Below are 17,378 nucleotides of genomic sequence, written 5' to 3'. Positions count from 1 at the left end.
GTGTTGTGAAATGCTACAGTCATCGTAAGATTCTGCTAGGGAAGGATCCACTTCCAAATTCACTCACCTGGTTGTGGGCAGGATTAAGATCCTTGTCAGCTATTATCCTCCATTTCTTACTTGCTGATAGCTGGAGACTTCCCTCCATTTCTGGCCACCTGGTCATCCCTAAAGGAGAGCTCATCCGAGGCAACCTGCTTCATCTGAGAAAGCAGGTGAGGGAGTGAGAGAAAGAGGGAGCCAGAAAGAGGGAAGTGATATAGTTTTTTCGTAACCTGATTTCAGAAGTGCTACCTGCCTCACTCTTATCACGAACTATTCATTAGAAAATGAATAAATGGCTGAATTATTGACCAAGTAACCATTTGTTAGGGATCATACCAAGGCAGTAAAGTAAATTCATTAATTTAAGCAAATAAATGGACCCACACAAGATATACAGGACAGAATTTCAGCAGGTTGAAAAGTGAATGTGAGGGGTCCTAAACTGGATGTCACGGAGTGCAGTGTGAACGGTCTGTGTCGTGTCTGCAAAGAGATGCTTTGTTCCCCTGGTGCAAGCAAATCATGGGAATGTGGAGAGTGGAAGAGAGCAGACAGACCTAAAAGAAAGACAATCAAAATGACTCACTGATCATCAAGTTGATTCCTACCCATAGCTACTGTAGGAAAGCGTTTGACTACCACACAGTGATTCCCAGACTGTCATTCTGTCATTTTTAGGGAGGCAGAATGTTTCCTCTTTGTCCCGCAGAGTGGCTGGTGAGTTTGGGCTGTCAACCTTTCAGTCAACAGATAGCTAAGAGCGCAGCCAAACCCAAGCTCACTGCCTTTGCGAGTCCTGTAAGACAGCGTACAATGGCTCCCTTTGCTTTCTGGGACGGTCAGCCTTTAGGGAGTATACAACCGTATCCCTCTCCATCAGAGCGGTGCTCAGTTTGAACCAATGACCATCCTGTAGTGGGACACTGCTTAGCCCACAGAGTCACCAGAAAACCCACTGCCATGCAGTGTGTTTCAACTCATAGCAACCCGATAGGACAGACTAGAACTAGTAGACAGCTTCGTCTTTCTCTGGAGGAGTGGCTAATGAATTCAATGCCACTCAACATGTAACCAACCTACTATGTCACCAGATTTTTTACAGTGCCAACAGAGTTCCTAAAAACAAGTATGAGAGAAAAATAGACTCTTAGGAACTTACTTAAACAGTTTTTTACCAGAGAATTTTAAAAGTAAGAGATATTTTCAGTTTAGATCCATTAAATAAGTTTCCCCAAATTGAATCCACACTTAGGACTTTACTGAATTAGCTGGAAATGTGGTTGCTAGATTAAAATATATAGGTGGTTTTAATGAATTGATATTCTAGTAGTAATGACTCCCAATGTACAGGGACCATTTCTTATCTAAGAACCATAAATGTGAGGAATTTATTCACTTTGATTGCCACACTACCAAGAAACTACTAGCTTTCTTAAATGCTTATTGATAGCAATTTCAGACACGAATTGAAATACTTCCAGCTCCCAAAACTGCAACATCAAAGTCTGACTTCCCATCTGTTGTGTATTCAGTCCTTTCAATGAACTCAGTCACTTTCAACTCTGCTGAGAAATCAGGAATAATTATACTGAGCTAAAGAGGGGGGAAAGGCCCTAATTATTTCTGAAGAACATGACCATAGGCTCACATTACCTCTTACATCTTTTTTACCCCCATCTGATTTTGTTACTCTAAAAGTGGAGATATTTGCGTAACCATTTCAAATATGGGGGTTGGGGGGAGGCTTTAACTCACAACATTCTTATAACCCACCCTAGAAGTCTATTGTTTATGACAAAACGTTTTTGCTGAAGGAAAGCAGATTGGACGTTTTTCTACTATGTGATTGAGTACATCCCACAGTTGGATACAGATGAACGTTTTATCACCTTTGGTCACAAAGGAAGATCATTTTGTTCAAATGTTTCCCATCAGACAAGATCTTTCTGGACAATGAAAAAGACAGTAGTCAATAAATTATAGCCCAAGATCCTGGGCAAAATGCCACTTACAAATTAACTTTGGACAAATTACATATTACCTTTATACTGTGCTTCAGTTTTCTTCTCTGTGAAGTGGAGCAGTGATTAGAATAACCGAATATGTAGCACAGAGTTGTTCTAGGTTTAATATGTGCTGATAGATATAATGTGCTTAGAACAGAGCCTCTACTATCGAAAGAAAATGAATTCAATGCCATTGAGTTGATATCAACTCATAACAACCCTATAGGACAGGATAATGGCCTCTGTGAGGTTCTGAGACTGTAACTGCTTACAGGCGTGGAAAGCCTGGTCTTTCTCCTTGGGCTGGTCTACACTTGACCTCTAATAAACATTAGCTAACCCTCATTAATATAATCTGTGGTTGTTTTGAATGACCTAGAGAGTTAGGAATGTTTTATTTTATTTACCTCATCAAATCATATGATACTTAGGAAATATTTGGTCCACTCCCTTCAAGCCATCCCTCTAATCCACCATTGTCACATATTGTTGTTGTCAGGGGCCATAGGGCCCATGGTTGACACACATGCTAGAGCAGAGTTGCCTGGTCGTGTTGGCTAAGCTGGTGTCCTTCCTGATACAGGTCACCAGATCCCTTCTCCTTCAGAACAGCTGGGCAGTTCCTACCCTCAATCCTTCCAGTTAACAGCTTAGTGCTCAACAGCTGTGCAATCCCAAACCAAGAAAAACAAGAGAAGGAGACAAAGACAGAGTAAGAGGGGTGGGTGGGGTGCGTGTGGCGGGGTGGGGAGTTGGGGGCTCATGGGAGAGAGAGAGAGAGAGGTTCAGAGGGAGAGAGACCTGATGCTCTTGAGTTGATTCAGATTCACAGCAGCCTGGCAGGTTCAACTAGAGCTGCCTCATTGTTTCCCAGGCTGGGCAGAGCGTGCCATTTTTCTCCAGAGGAGGGCCTGGTGGAGCATCAGACTGTTGACCCATCAGGCCTCCTTTCTCACACATTAGCCAGAACAGTCCTTCTCAAATGGAAGTCACAGGCCCACCTAACAAGGAAACACCATTACCTGCAGCAGCGACCTCCCCTGCTCCCCCTTTCTTACCTGTTGCTCCACCCACTCAAGACGTCCTTTGTGCTGAGCGAACCCTTGCCTGAAGGCACCTGTTGGTGCTGTTGGCTAAGTGGGTGGACTCCCTGCCACGAGTCAAGGCTGACTCGGAGTGAACCCCTGTGGCTTTTCACCCATGAACGGACAGCTAAAGGCATCCCCAGACATTCCAATCCACTAGCTGTACATTTAGAGAACAATGAGTCTATCTGCTTCCATTGCCCTGTTATCAGACAGAGCGCATTGTAAAGTCGATTATGGCAGACATAATTAGGTTAAAATGTAGTATCTTATACTTTGATCTCTCTGTTGACCCATTTTAAAGCTGCTCAGTGAAAGAAAGAAAGAAAGAAAGAAGGAAAAGGGAAATACAGGTGGGGGAAGCGCCCGATCATGGACCAGGGATGTACTAGCCTTGCTCTCATGCAGAACTGTTGGAAAGTGGATTGTTGACTATACAGTCAGGTTAAAATTTAGCATCCTATCATTTGATCTCTTTTATGACCCGTTTAAATTTGTTCCAATTTTTAGTATTTTCTGCTTTGTTTCTGATTGAGGTTTTTTTTTTTACTTTAACATACCAGTAGTTGTTAGTTTGGGGTTTTTTTCCTTTATTTTTTTCTACATGTGAAATCCAGGATAGGTACATTTATAGATTCAGGAACTGGATTAGTGGTTCCTTAGGGGCATGGCAGGGGAGATTGAGGAGAAATGGGAAACTAACAACGACAAGTCCAAGAATGAAGAAAATGTTCTAAAACTGATTGTGAAGATGATTGCAAAACTCTTCTTGATGTGATTGAACTGTTGAATTATATGATATGTGGATTATATGCCAATAACTGTTGAAAACAAGAGATTGACAGCCTCAGAAACCCTATCTGCTGTCATCATGAATGGGAAGGATTAGGTGGCAGCGGGTGGCTGGATCCCTTGCCTTGGGCACTTCAGGGTGTTTGGTTCTGCCTGAACGTCCTTCCATCATGGCACTGTTCTAATTCCTGCTAATCTTAAGGAAGACATCCCCCTGCATGCCCTCAGAAACCCTGTACTTGAGTCATTGGCACTGAGCGCACTATGGTTGTCACTTCGCTTGTCTGCACCCAGATATTTACCCTAGTTCTATGAAAAGAAAGGATTATAATGCTGTCACCGAGATGATTGTTCAGTATTTGGCATATATTGCTGTTGGTTGTCATTTAATCATTTTCAACTCACAGCACCCTCCTCTCCCCAGCCCTGCCATGGGACAAAGTAAAACGGCCCCACCCGGTTTTCTAGGCTGTAATCTTTACTGGAGTAGATCGCCAGGTCTTTCTCCTGCTGAATGCTGAGGGGGCTCAAACCACCAACCTTTTGGTGAACAGTTGAGCGTTTCACTGTTGTACTACCAGGGTTGCGTGCTTGGCACATCATTCACTGCTGTGGATGGATGGTGAGCCATGCTGATCCCATCGGACAGGGTGGAACTGCCTCTTTGGGGTTCCTAGATTTTAAATCTTTACAGGAGACAGTAGTCAGCCTTATCTTTCTTCTGTCGAGTGGCTGGTGGGTTTGGACCGCTGGCCTTGTGGTTTGGAGTTCAGTGTATAGCCCGCCATGCTTTCAGGGTTTCTGCTTAGTACATCAAACTCAACTCAAGCACTCACTGCATCGAATCAATTCCGACTCCTAGGGACCCTGGTGGCTGAGTGGGTTCTCCGTTGGGCTGCTAGCCCAGTTAGAAAGGACCAGTTGCTCTGCAGGAAAAAGATGAGCTGAGCAAGGAGGCTTTCTAGTCCTGTGAAGATTTATAGTCTCTGGAAACCATAAGGGCAGTTCTACTCTGTCCCAAAGGGTCGTTATGAGTCAGAGCTTAGTACATTAAAAAGCAAGAAAAACCTCATTGCCACTGAGTCAATTGCGATACATAATGACCCTTTGGGACAGGGAAGACCTGCCCTTGTGAGTTTCTAATACTGTAATGCTTGGAGATTTGTCTTGTAAATAAATGGATAAAACGAGCATTTGTCCTAGGTTACTCAGGATAGAGATAAGTTTGAATTTAAGGTCTTGTCTTTCGAGGCAGTTGATCAATTCTTTGGACAAAATGGAAAGGCTTTAATTAACAGTCACTGAAGTTGCCAGAAGGAATGTGTTTCCAAATACCAAACATGAGCGCTTTCACTATAGGGAAGAGCACTGGGGTTATATTTCAAAGTCACTCATTATTTTCCATGCCTACCCCCATCTCAGCTTCTTACAAACATGAACATGTCATATTTTAATTCCTTAATCATTTTATTCTTCCCACTTGGAAGATTTTTTTTCATTTTAAGTGTGCATATTTAATGGAACTGAGATTAGCATGGATATTTTTAATTGACAGCTTTGTCTTGAGGCTTCTTAGTAAAGCATCGTTAATTTGATGCTCTATCAGTGATTAGGATGGGACATTTTATGATAGGGTGCATAAACTGGTTTTTGTTATTTTCTGTTGTGATTGTTAGAAATACAAGTATAATAGCAATTCTCCCAATAAAAACTAGACGTTCTAAGTTGAACAAAGACTGCCTCTTCCTTATGCAAGTGTCAAGAAGGAGCCCAAGAGTTTGTGGTGGTCCAGGTGAGATGACTCGCCTAAACACTGCCTGCAGGAAATTGGCCAACATTCCATGAGTTCCAACCAATGACCTCAAGTAGCAGTTCTCTGCTTAACCAACGGTGCCACTAAAACATTTGCTGCCATTTAGTCAATTCCAACTCACTGTAACCTTTATAGCACAGAGCAGAACAGTATTGTGGTATCCAAGACTTTAAATCCTTATAGGAATAGAAAGCCTCATCTTTCTCTCGAAGAGCAGCTGGTGGTTTCAAACTGCTGACGATGTGATTAACAGCCCTATGCCTAACCACTACACCACCAGGGCCCCTGGTATCTATACCCGAGTCCTAAAAATAACGGCATGGACACACATATACTAGTTATTGCCTTAGTCACAGTAGCAAATAAATGGAAACAACCAAAGAATTATTTGAATGGATAAGCACACTGTGACCCATACATATAATGGGATATTATGCTACCGTAAAGAACAACGACGAGTCTGTGAAACATGTTGTGGCATGGATGGACCTGGAGGGCATAATGCATAGTGAAATAGGTCTAGCATATAAGAACAAATATTGTAAGATTCCTCTTTTATAGGACAAGAATCAGTAAATAGAGACCAAGTTTGTTGACAGTTCCCAGGAAGAGGGCACGTGGTGGAGAAAGCATGCTTTATACAGTAGAGACTATAGTTATTTTGGGTGGTGGGGAAAGGGGTGTGAATATGAGGAGCACAACACAACCAAAGTCAGAAGGAGAGTTTGCACACGTATGGATGGGTGAGTATTGGCAAACTGGAATGTGGATAGGTACAGATGTGCGCAAAAGTGAGGATGGGTAGATGTGTCTATCTATAAAACCCACTGCCAGTGAGTCAATTCCAACTCTCAGCAACTTGTATATAAGCAGGATCTATAGGTAGGCACAAATATTAATATGTGGGAGGCAGGCACATATATTCCTTGAAGACACAAGTACCTTACAGCATTAGTTTTCTGGGTCTGAAACATTAATGACCATCATCTCATGGGGTAACCTGGGCAGGTGACAGCAAAATTCAGAAAACTCATGATCTGCATCCCAGCGAAGTGAGTAGACTGGGGTCTTAAAAGCTTGCCAGTGGCCATGTCAGATGAAACCACTAGGCTGGATTTACCAGTAGCAAAACCGTAAGAAAGAAACCAAAGGTGCAGAGAAGAAAGACATCTATGTGAGCCACAACTTCATCTGTCCTGGAACTTGAAGTAGATGGCACCCAGGTACTACCACTGACCATTTGGGCCAGGGCCACGAGAGTTGGTCTCGAATAGACTGGGAGGAAAATATGGAGCAGAGCTCAAATTCTTATTAAACAACAATAAAGCAAGCCAAACTAATGGACACAGTAAAAAAGAAAAAGAAAGAAAGAAAGAAAAAAGGATTCCCCACCCCTGAGACATTCTTTAAACCTAGAATCCAGCCTGCGCTCTGAGATCACCTTTAAGAGAAATAGCACAGGGACACAAAAGAAGGTGTATTACCTGGAAGATCAGCGCTGTCCTTCAAAACCATCAATCAGAGACAAGCAGGTCAAGAATTTCTCCAAAGTGAAAACAGGTCTATAGAGGGGGAGGGGCACTGGAACACCGGGAAGGGAGCAGAGGGAACACAATGACAGAGAATGGTGACACACTGGGAGAAATGTAACCAATGCCATTGAGCGAGGCGGGTGGAAATTGGAAAAAGTGAACCGAAACTGTCGGGTAAACGTTCACCAAAAACTCAATAAAACACAATTCTTCAACAGCGTCCTTGGGTCAGGATTGACGTGATGGCAACTAAGAATCACACTTGGGTGCTCGTTTCATAATGATGGTAGTTGCTATTTTTTATGATTTATATACTTCCAAATACTATGCATTTTATGTTTCAGTCCAAAACAATTTTTTAAAGAAAAAAAAAATCTTTCAAGACCCATAGAAACACAACTATAATAGTATCATTTTAGATCCTGTTTTTGGCTAGCAGCAGGACAGATAATTTAGGGTCAGATGGTCAGACCCATGGTCCCTTCAGTCGCACTCCATACAAAAGTGTTTGTTTACTCTGCCACTCAGCTAAGCAAGCTTGCTTTCCACAATCTACTTCACTAAATCAGGCAGCATTGTCCTGGTCACTTATACAGTGGCCTATTGATTTTGTTATAAACTTTCAGAACCAACTAATGTTATTGTTTGTTCATCCATAACACATGACGCATTTAAATGGAGAGAGCACTAATTGTTTCATGTGTTTAAAAAAAAAAGTATAAATTATAGAAAGCCATAAATGCAATCTCAAATTGTTCATACTCTGTAGATTGTCTGGTCATTGGTAAAAAGCAGCAAACACACCTTAAAAAGTTAATTACAGAAAATAGAAATGCAAAATGTAGGGATTTTCCCCTCTTATTTTGAATGATAGCAACAGCTCATCAAAGAAGAGCCTGGGAGTTGTCATGGCAACAGTAATACAGGAAAGTGAGCCTCTAGCCTCCCAGTCTTCCTTTTCTCTCTTTCCTAATCTTGGCACTAAATAGTAAAGAATGGTCCCAGACGATGTGTAAAACCCATAATGTTTATAAATTAGTCTCAGTTAGAACATACAACAACCTTGAGTTTCTAAACAAATAACATGCTGATGAATGTTAAGAGGGTAGAGACATCTTTGATGAATGTGCAATGCATTCAGGTCCTATAAACATAAAATAATACGGCACATGGCTGAGTTTACTGATGGTTTCTGTCGCAAACTTGATTAGCATCACGTGTAGATTCAATTTCTCATATTTGTTCCACCTTAATGCTATGTTACAGTGATACATCTCAGTTCACCTGTCAGACATGGATTTTCATCCCAAGCTCTAGCAATGAATCAGCAATCAATCAGCATCTAGCATCTACTAAATGGGTAATAAGTATGCTGATTAGGATAGCAGATTGGGGGACCAAGTAAAACCAAATGCCAATTCCAATACTGATAAACAGTTGCTAAGACATCATGGGTGAGTTACTCACTATTTCCAAATCTCCATTTTCTCATCTGTGAAATGGAGATCCCTGTAATTATAGTACCTCTTCTAAGGCAGTTATAAGACTTAAAGCAATTAGCATAGTACCTTGTCTTAGTTCTCTTGTGCTGCTGTAACAGAAATGGCACAGATAAATGGCTTTAACATACACAAGTTTATTCAACCAGTTTGGGTGCAAGAAGTATGAATTCTGTGAAATAGTGCCAGCAATGGGGAAAGGCAGAAATGCCCTGGCTCTGGAGGAAGCTCTTTGTTTCCTTTCAGCCTCTATGGGGCTGGCGTGGCTTGGAGAGAGGCATGTGTCTAGGCATCAATGTTCTCCTGGGTCTAGGAGGCTCTCAGTGCAGGGATACAGAGTCCAAAGGACACCTTCTACTCCTTTTTTTGGTGGTGGTCAGATCACCATTTCTCTGCTGCCATCTCTTTCCTTTGATCTCTTTTAAGATAAAAGGTGATGGAGGTCAGACTCAAGGATACTTCCCTTCCATTGGATCAGGACTGTGACCTGTTCGGGGGCCTGCATCTTACCCTAATACTGGTACAACTGATTGGCTGACCTTATTACACAGATCATGGCGTGGTTACATCATCACATAGCTGTCGAATTGCATCACTGCATAACTACCTGCCCTAGCAGAATCATGGCCCAGCCAAGGTGACCTTTATTTTGAGGGGATACAATTCAACCCATGGCATATGTAGCATGTATTAAGCACATATCAATGCTAATTCACTATTATTAAAAATAAAATTCCACTTGTGACCTATGATCATCGATATTTGAAGAAATTTCTATCACTAGTAACATTAGAATTATTTCTATTTTATGGCATTTTCAATTTTATTCTACTTCTGGGGTTCCTGTTCCCCAGTTGATGAGTATGATACTAAGGTTTTGTGCCAACTTGGTGAGGCCAGGGTTCTCCGTAGTTTGCAGCAATCTCCCATGATGTGATCAAACACACCGTAGTCAACTCTGAGCAGCCAGAAGTTGTGGTAGAGCGCAGCCTCCTTGATGTGGTCACAGCTTTGGAGCAATTAGAAGAGGGAATCTTTGGAAGCTTTTTCAGCTGACTTTGTGGGAAAACTTGTTACTGCTACTGGTCTGGTCCTTGCGTCTGGTTTGTTGACCTCCTTCTGTATTGCCTGTAATTCCCAGGAGCCATCAGTGGGATGCCCATCTTAGATTCATTTGACTTTGCCTCCACCAGCCTGGGGCATTCCTGCTTTACCTTTCTGCTTCCTAGTTCATCATCCCTCAAAGACACACAAGTCAGGAGAAGCCCCCAGCTTAACATCTGGCCCACAGACTTGAACTGGATTGGACTTAACCACTTTTACAACTATGTGAACCATTTCTTGACAGAAATTTCTTTTTATACACATGTACATATACACATCACTGGTTTTGCCTGACACAATGTAGTTTCTTTCTTTTTTGGCATTTGAGTTGTCTCAATGAATATTTGGGAGCTTTATCAAAATACCACTCTGCCAACCTCCCTCTGTCATATTTACTACTTTAATATTCTTCTTCCTGGGTCCCATTCCCAAACATAATAAAGAGTGGAAATTCATAAGAAAGAAGGTTCTGTTTATTTCCTAGTTTGGCTATAATTTTGCGAATGAGACAAATAAGGCTGTAAGTATGCCATGTCTTTGAGTATACTGGGCAACAACAGCAAAAGCTCAAATCAGTAACAATAATATGAGATGAAAATCCTATAGCAAGAGTTAGCCAAAAGCGTGCAAAAAAGGCCTGATGAATCAGAGTAGAATTATATTAAGGTTTATTGTTTCTTCTCAGTCAAGAAGGCCAAGAAAGATAACCTGGGCCTCACTTGATCCCTAAGCTCCTGAGAGTAGGATTTGGAAGAACAAAGGGTAATATTCTTGATCCTAAAACAGGAACATTTTTGCCACAATCTAGTAACAATGGGTTAAGAGCCTAGAGTGGTAAACTGGTAAAATGCATGTCTACTAACAGAAAGGTTGGCGGCTCAAATCCTGCCACGACCACCACCAGTGGTTCCACAAGAGAAAAACCTGGTGACTTCATACCTGCATCACTGATTTTGTTTCTACCCCACCGCCATATGGGTTCTATTTATTAATTTTAATTTTTAACAGTTTTATTGGCCCTCTTCCATATATCATACAATTCAGTAGTTAAATCATAACAAGAAGAGTTGTATAATCACCACCACAATGAATTTTAGAATATTTTCTTCTTCCTTGTACTCAATTTGATTAGTGAAATTAGTATTGTTTTAAATTTGGCAAAAATATACAGAACGAAACATTCTCCAATTCGACAACTTCTACATGTATAATTCAGTGCTCTTCGTGTTGTGCAACCATTACTGATATCCTTTTCCAAACTATGCCATCACCATCAACATAAACTCAATGCCTCCGAAGCAAAAACTCTTCCTCCTTCATCCAGGGTAACCATCGGTCCATTTGCTTTCTTTCCTTTTAGTAGTAGTAATTTTCTTGATATAAAATACACATATATAATTCCATAGGGTAAGCCACTTTTAAAACATTTTATTTACATCATCACAGTCAGTTCTAATGCTCCCTCCCCTCTTCCATATTCATTGTTTGCCCCCCAATTCCCCCTCCCCACATCACCCCGTCCCCCATAAACCATTACATCACTCTATGCAGCCACTTCTCTGTTTCATAAACTGGGAAACCTGACAGAAAGTCTAAGAACTAAAAACAAAGTGAAGCAGAAAGGAGAAGAAAAATAATTATAATAATATAAATATAAACATAAAAAGTAAAAAAAGAAAGACCATCAACAATATTTCAAAAACCAGAGAAGAAAATTCTGTCATGGAACAAACAAGAAATATTTAAGCCTAGAGCAAATTCAGGTTGGGTCAAGAGTGAGGTAACTGATGAAGTATCATATTATACCGTGGTTCAATCCACCGTAATCAAGTTGACAATAATCTATCTGATAGTAAAGCTTTCGAGACCCTCGCCAGTGGCCAGAGGGGGTCTGCCAGAGACTCAATCCTGACTAGATACTCACTGTCTTCCATAGCCTTCCACAAATTGGGTGTTCACACTTCAAGCTTGGATACTTGTCCCTTCATCATATTTGGATTTTGTTATTATCATCTTTAGAGCACACAGGCTGGTGTGCTTCTTCCGTGTGGACCTAGTTGACGGCTCACTTAGGTGGCTGCTTGTTTGAACACAAGCCTTTAAGAGCCCAGACACTATTCTGATTGATGCCTGGCACCATCTGTTTTTTCACCACATTTTGCTGTAGCACCCTTATCTTCAGTGATCTCTCATGAAGGTGAGTGTTGAGCAGGGCCATGTTATAAGAATTGTTTTTGGATTGGGGCTAGAATTAAGTGGGAGCCCAGAATCCATCTGCTTGTCCATGGATTATGAATGACTCTGATTTACTTTGGCAGTTCTACTATGACAAAAACAATCACATACCAGAACAACAGCTGGTTCTATTTTTTTGATCTCTGGTAATTTTTTATTGAATGTCAGACATTGTATTAAAATTATTAGAGGTTTTATATTATTCCGTATATTAGTTTGGATTATATTATCTTCCTCTAAAGATAATTTTACCTGGTTCTATGATAGTCACAGTCAGAGCATCTTAAATACATAAGAGATCAAGATAATCCAAGGCATATTTACAATATTACATATCTCGGTCTTTTCATGGTTCCTATGCTTACGAAAAGCCTGGAAGTTTTCTGGGTTTCTTATCCTTGGGTAATGACCATTAATGCTTGTCTCCCATCACTGTGAAAATATTGAAAAGCTGGCTTAATATTGCAGTTGTTTTGTGGTGGGGGCTGGGGTTTTCTGGCTTGTTAGCCCTTTATTCTCCTCCTCTTCTTTTTTTATTAATTGAGAAGCATCATGATGGGAAAGTCGGATGCAGATTTCGTGTCTCCCTGTTTTCTACGATTCTGCCTCCTTAAATTCTCAAAGCTTTGGCAGCATTAACCGTCTCAAATACAAGCTATGCTAACAGCTTCTCAGAGCTTTCAAAACTAGTAAAGACATTTAAAAAATATGCTTTCCTAGTGATTCTCAGTGGGAGCCTGTATGCAATAAGCCTCTCCCTGATATCCAGCAGAAGTACCCCAAGCTTCCATTGGGTTTGAATTGGTAAAAAATTTGCCTAGGAGAAATAAGATATACCAAAAAACACTAAAACTATGTTTACATGCCATGCACCATTCAGCGGGAAGCTACTCAGTCTAGTAAAATCATTTTGATTGACTTCACAATAGCACACAACACGGCTGATTACTTTAAAACCTTTACATTTATTCCTGAACTTTTTGTATTCCCAAAAGATAGACTTAATGCCGTAATTTTAAAAAGAATTTATTATTTGAGAGTCACAAGTGCAAATAATTATCCTTTTTAAAAAGCAGTAACTAAAACGGACTTTGTTACAAAGGGCCACCTTTGTGTAGAAATGGGACTAGCGAGGGAATTGTCTAGAGGAGCATCTCCAGAAATAGAGTTAGACCTAACCCAATTTGCAAAGGACACTTTGAGCCACACTTGACCTCTCTGCTCTTTAAACCACGCTTGCCTTTTCAGATACAGAAAATTTAAGCCCAAAGAAATAATTTGCTCACAATCCCCCAGTTAGTAAGTAGAAGGGTCAGAATTTAAATCCAGGTCATCTGACTCTTGACACTTTTCTTATACCACTGCTCAGTGTGCAAGTGGATATGGATATGTGTCCAGGACATGTTTTTGTCATTCAGGAGGCAGACTAACAGAGCAGTTAAGGGCAAACTCACTGCCATCGAGTTGATGCCGACTCATATATGACAGGGTAGAACTGCCCCAGTGAGTTTCTGAGACTTGTAACTGTGTGAGGGAGTGGAAAGCCGCCTCTTTCTTCTGTAGACCAGCTGGTGGTTTTGAACTGCTTCCTGTGCAGATCATAGCCCAATGCTTAACCATGAGGACACCAGGGGCTCCTAGTCAGGCTTATGTTAAAAACCCCAATTCTGCTCCTATTAGGCCTGGGTAAGTTATTTTACATCTCTAAGTCTCAATTTTCTCACCTGTACAATAGGAACAGTCATGTTACCTGCCTCATGATCCTATGGTAAAGATTAAATAGGACCATTTGTGTGAAGCACTTGGAAGAATGCTAAATGTTATTATGCTCAGTCTCATAATTAATGTAATTCTGATGATCTCACTCCCACATTAAGTTATACAGGTATTAAAGCTATTGTTCCAATAGGCTTGCATCAAATGGCAAAAATAGTTTGTTTATATTAACTTCAATATGGAAACATGATGCTTTTCTCACCTGAGGTCTTATTGCAGGCCTGGGTCAGGCAGCGGAGTTGAAGAAAACGTTCTCATTGTCTATATGACTACACTGTACTGGGTCTCCCAGCACAATTTATTTTGAGTCTTCATTTGCCTTAATTCATTTTTTTTATCAGATCAGATAGTTATGCCTTAAGATGGTAAAACCCCACCACACTGCATAGACAAAGCCTTTGAATAAAGAAACATATTCCATTTATTCTCACAGGGAGAGCAATCACATTTAAAACACTTACCTGGAGCTTTATTAAATACTTCGCTGAAAGGAAGTCAGGTGTTTCTGGGAATTTGTTGGGAAGACTATGTTGCCATGCTGTGTACAGTGGCCTTCGTTTTCTCAATGATGTCCTGGTTTGGTGACTTGCTAGAACCAACTGAGTCAAGGTTACATCTTGTCTGGTGAACTTGTAATAAAACTGCAACCATCATGAAGCAGCATCAGAAGTAGGAAAAGGAGTGATTTGATATGGTGAGAGGCAATCTTTTATTTTTATTTTTAAATCATTTGGGGGGGGGCTCATACAACTCTTATCACAATCCATACATTCATTCATTGTGCCAACCACATTTGTACATTTATTGCCATCATCGTTCTCAAAACATTTGCTTTCTACTTGAGCCCTTAATATCAGTTCTTCATTCCCTCCCCCTCCCCCCCTGCTTCATGAACCCTTGATAATTTATAAATTATTATTATTTTGTCATGTCTTACACTCTCTGACATCTCCTTTCACCCACTTTTCTGTTGTCCGTCCCCCAGGGAGGGAGTGATATGTAGATCCTTATAATAGGTTCCCCCTTTCTACCCCATCCTCCCCCCACCCTCGCAGTATCACTACTCACACCACTGGTCCTGAAGCCATCATCTGTCCTGGATTCCCTGTGTTTCCATTTCCTATCTGTACCAGTGTATGTCCTCTGGTGTAGCCAGATTTGTAAGGTAGAATTGGGATCACGATAGTGGGGGGAGGAAGTATTAAAGAACTAGAGGAAAGTTGTATGTTTTATCGTTGCTACACTGCACCCTGACTGGCCCCTCTCCTCTCCGTGACCCTTCAGTAAGGGGATGTCCAGTTGCCTACAGTGGGGGCTTTGGGTCCCCAATCTGCACTCCCCCTCATTCACAATGATACGATTTTTTGTTCTTTGATGTCTGATACCTGATCCCTTCAACACCTCATGATCACAGAAGCTGGTCAGCTTCTTCCATGTGGGCTTTTTTGCTTCTCAGCTAGATGGCTGCTTGTTTACCTGCAAGCCTCCAAGACCCCAGATGCTATATCTTTTGATAGCCAGGCACCATCAGCTTTCTTTACCACATTTGCTTATGTACCTGCTTTATCTTCAGCCATCGTGTCAGGAAGGTGAGCATCCTGGAATGCCAGTTTACTAGAACAAAGTGTTCTTGCATTGAGGGAGCACTTGAGTGGAGGCCCAATGTCCATCTGCTACGTTAATACTAAACCTATAAATATATGCACATAGATGTATTTCCCCTTCATTGTATATAAATATATTTACATATGTGCATGCCTGTATTTAGACCTCTATAAATAGAGGCAATCTTTTAGAACAACAGCAGTAAACCTTTTCATTGTGAATTGGATGAAGGTTTGCAGAGCAGGTCGTTTTTCCTTCAACAAGTCATATACACTTTGTTTCATATCTAGGAAACCCCGTGAGGATTGCTATAGGTCAGAATAGCTGTGAGTTGTTTCATGTCACTGGTTGTAATTCCCACAATGTACCATCACTTATCCACTTCCTCCCTGTGGTTTCTGTCTCCATCGCTCTTTCTTTCTGAACACTTCTTGACTTGTTCTTGGGTGAAAGCTGCTCTTTTGAGCTCAAGTGGTTGATGACTCTAAGGTGTCAGCACCTTACCTGTGTAAGGGAGAAGAAGGCACCACCTTTCTACTCCCCCATCTTAGTGAGTATACCTCACTAGTGTTTTTGTTCCCCTTATAGACTTCTCTGTTATTTGACTGAAAGTTGAGCCATGGGGGTGAGTTCATTTGCAGATCTGAAAGATGCTTAGGGTCATAGTCTCAGGGGTTCCACCAGTCTCTATCTGACCAATAAGCCTGGTCTCTTGTAGGATTTTGAGTTTGGCTCAACATTATCCCTCTCCTCGACTCTATCCAGGACCTACTAATGTGATCCTTCAACAACATTTGGGTGTGGTAGCCAGGCACTATCTAGTTCTTCTGGTCTCATGGTTGTGGATACTTTTGTTCAAGTGGTCCATTAGATCATTATACTGTTTGTTCCCATGAATCTTCCATTTATTTCATGCTTCTTTCCTTTAGACATCCATTACATGGCTGGTCATGAGCTTTTAATACCCCAATTGCTACTCACCAAAGTAGGATGTAAAACATTGTCTTTGTAGACTATGTTGTGCCAATTGGCCTTGGTGTCGCTTGAGACAATGGTCCTAAGAAGTTTTTATAACTTGCCTCTCATGCACATTCATTGATATACTTGCAGCAGAGATGAATACAAATGTATAAATATCCTCAGAGGTGTGTGTGTGTGTGTGTCTAAACTGAAGACATCCTCTCACATCTGTTCAGCCTACGTGTCTATCCATGCATCTACTAGTAGATTGCTTTTATTGCCAGTTTATGCATATAGCAGTATTTAGAGATGAAATCTTGAAAATCATAAATGGACTCACTTCTTTCAAGGTTGTTTCACAAACACCACCTTTCTATAGAGGTCATGAAGACTGGCCTTCTTGGATGAAAGTAGGTGCAATGAGTCAGAAAATGAACACAATGTAAGACCCGGTGTTTACTGGGTACTTTCTGCAGACAACTGGATGCTCAATGCCTCATGTAGACTATATATTTTACTCTTCACAACAACCTTGAATAGCTGTTGTTACAGTGTGCTCTTGAGTCTAATTTTAACTCCTATTAATCCCATGTGACAGAGGACAACTGGCTCATAGACTTTCTAATCTAAATTCTTTTTTTTTTAGTCTAAATTCTTTTTTTAAATCATTTTATTGGGGGCTCATACAACTCTTATCACAATTCATACATCAATTGAATCAGGCATATTTGTACATATGTTACCCTTATTTTCTTCTAGACATTTACTTTCTATTGAGCTCACAGTACCAGCTCATTTTTTATCCCTCCTCCCCCACCCCAACACACTCATTAACCCCTGATAGATTGGACATTGTTATTATTTTCATCTCTCACACCGACCGCTGTCTCCCTTTGCCCATGTTTTCTGTTGTTCTACCCCTGTAG

The sequence above is a fragment of the Echinops telfairi genome, unplaced genomic scaffold, assembly GCF_000313985.2.
Source record: "Echinops telfairi isolate 266 unplaced genomic scaffold, ASM31398v2 ScPeMD7_23;HRSCAF=83, whole genome shotgun sequence".
NCBI lineage: Eukaryota > Metazoa > Chordata > Mammalia > Afrosoricida > Tenrecidae > Echinops > Echinops telfairi.
This window is presented reverse-complemented; position numbering follows the sequence as displayed.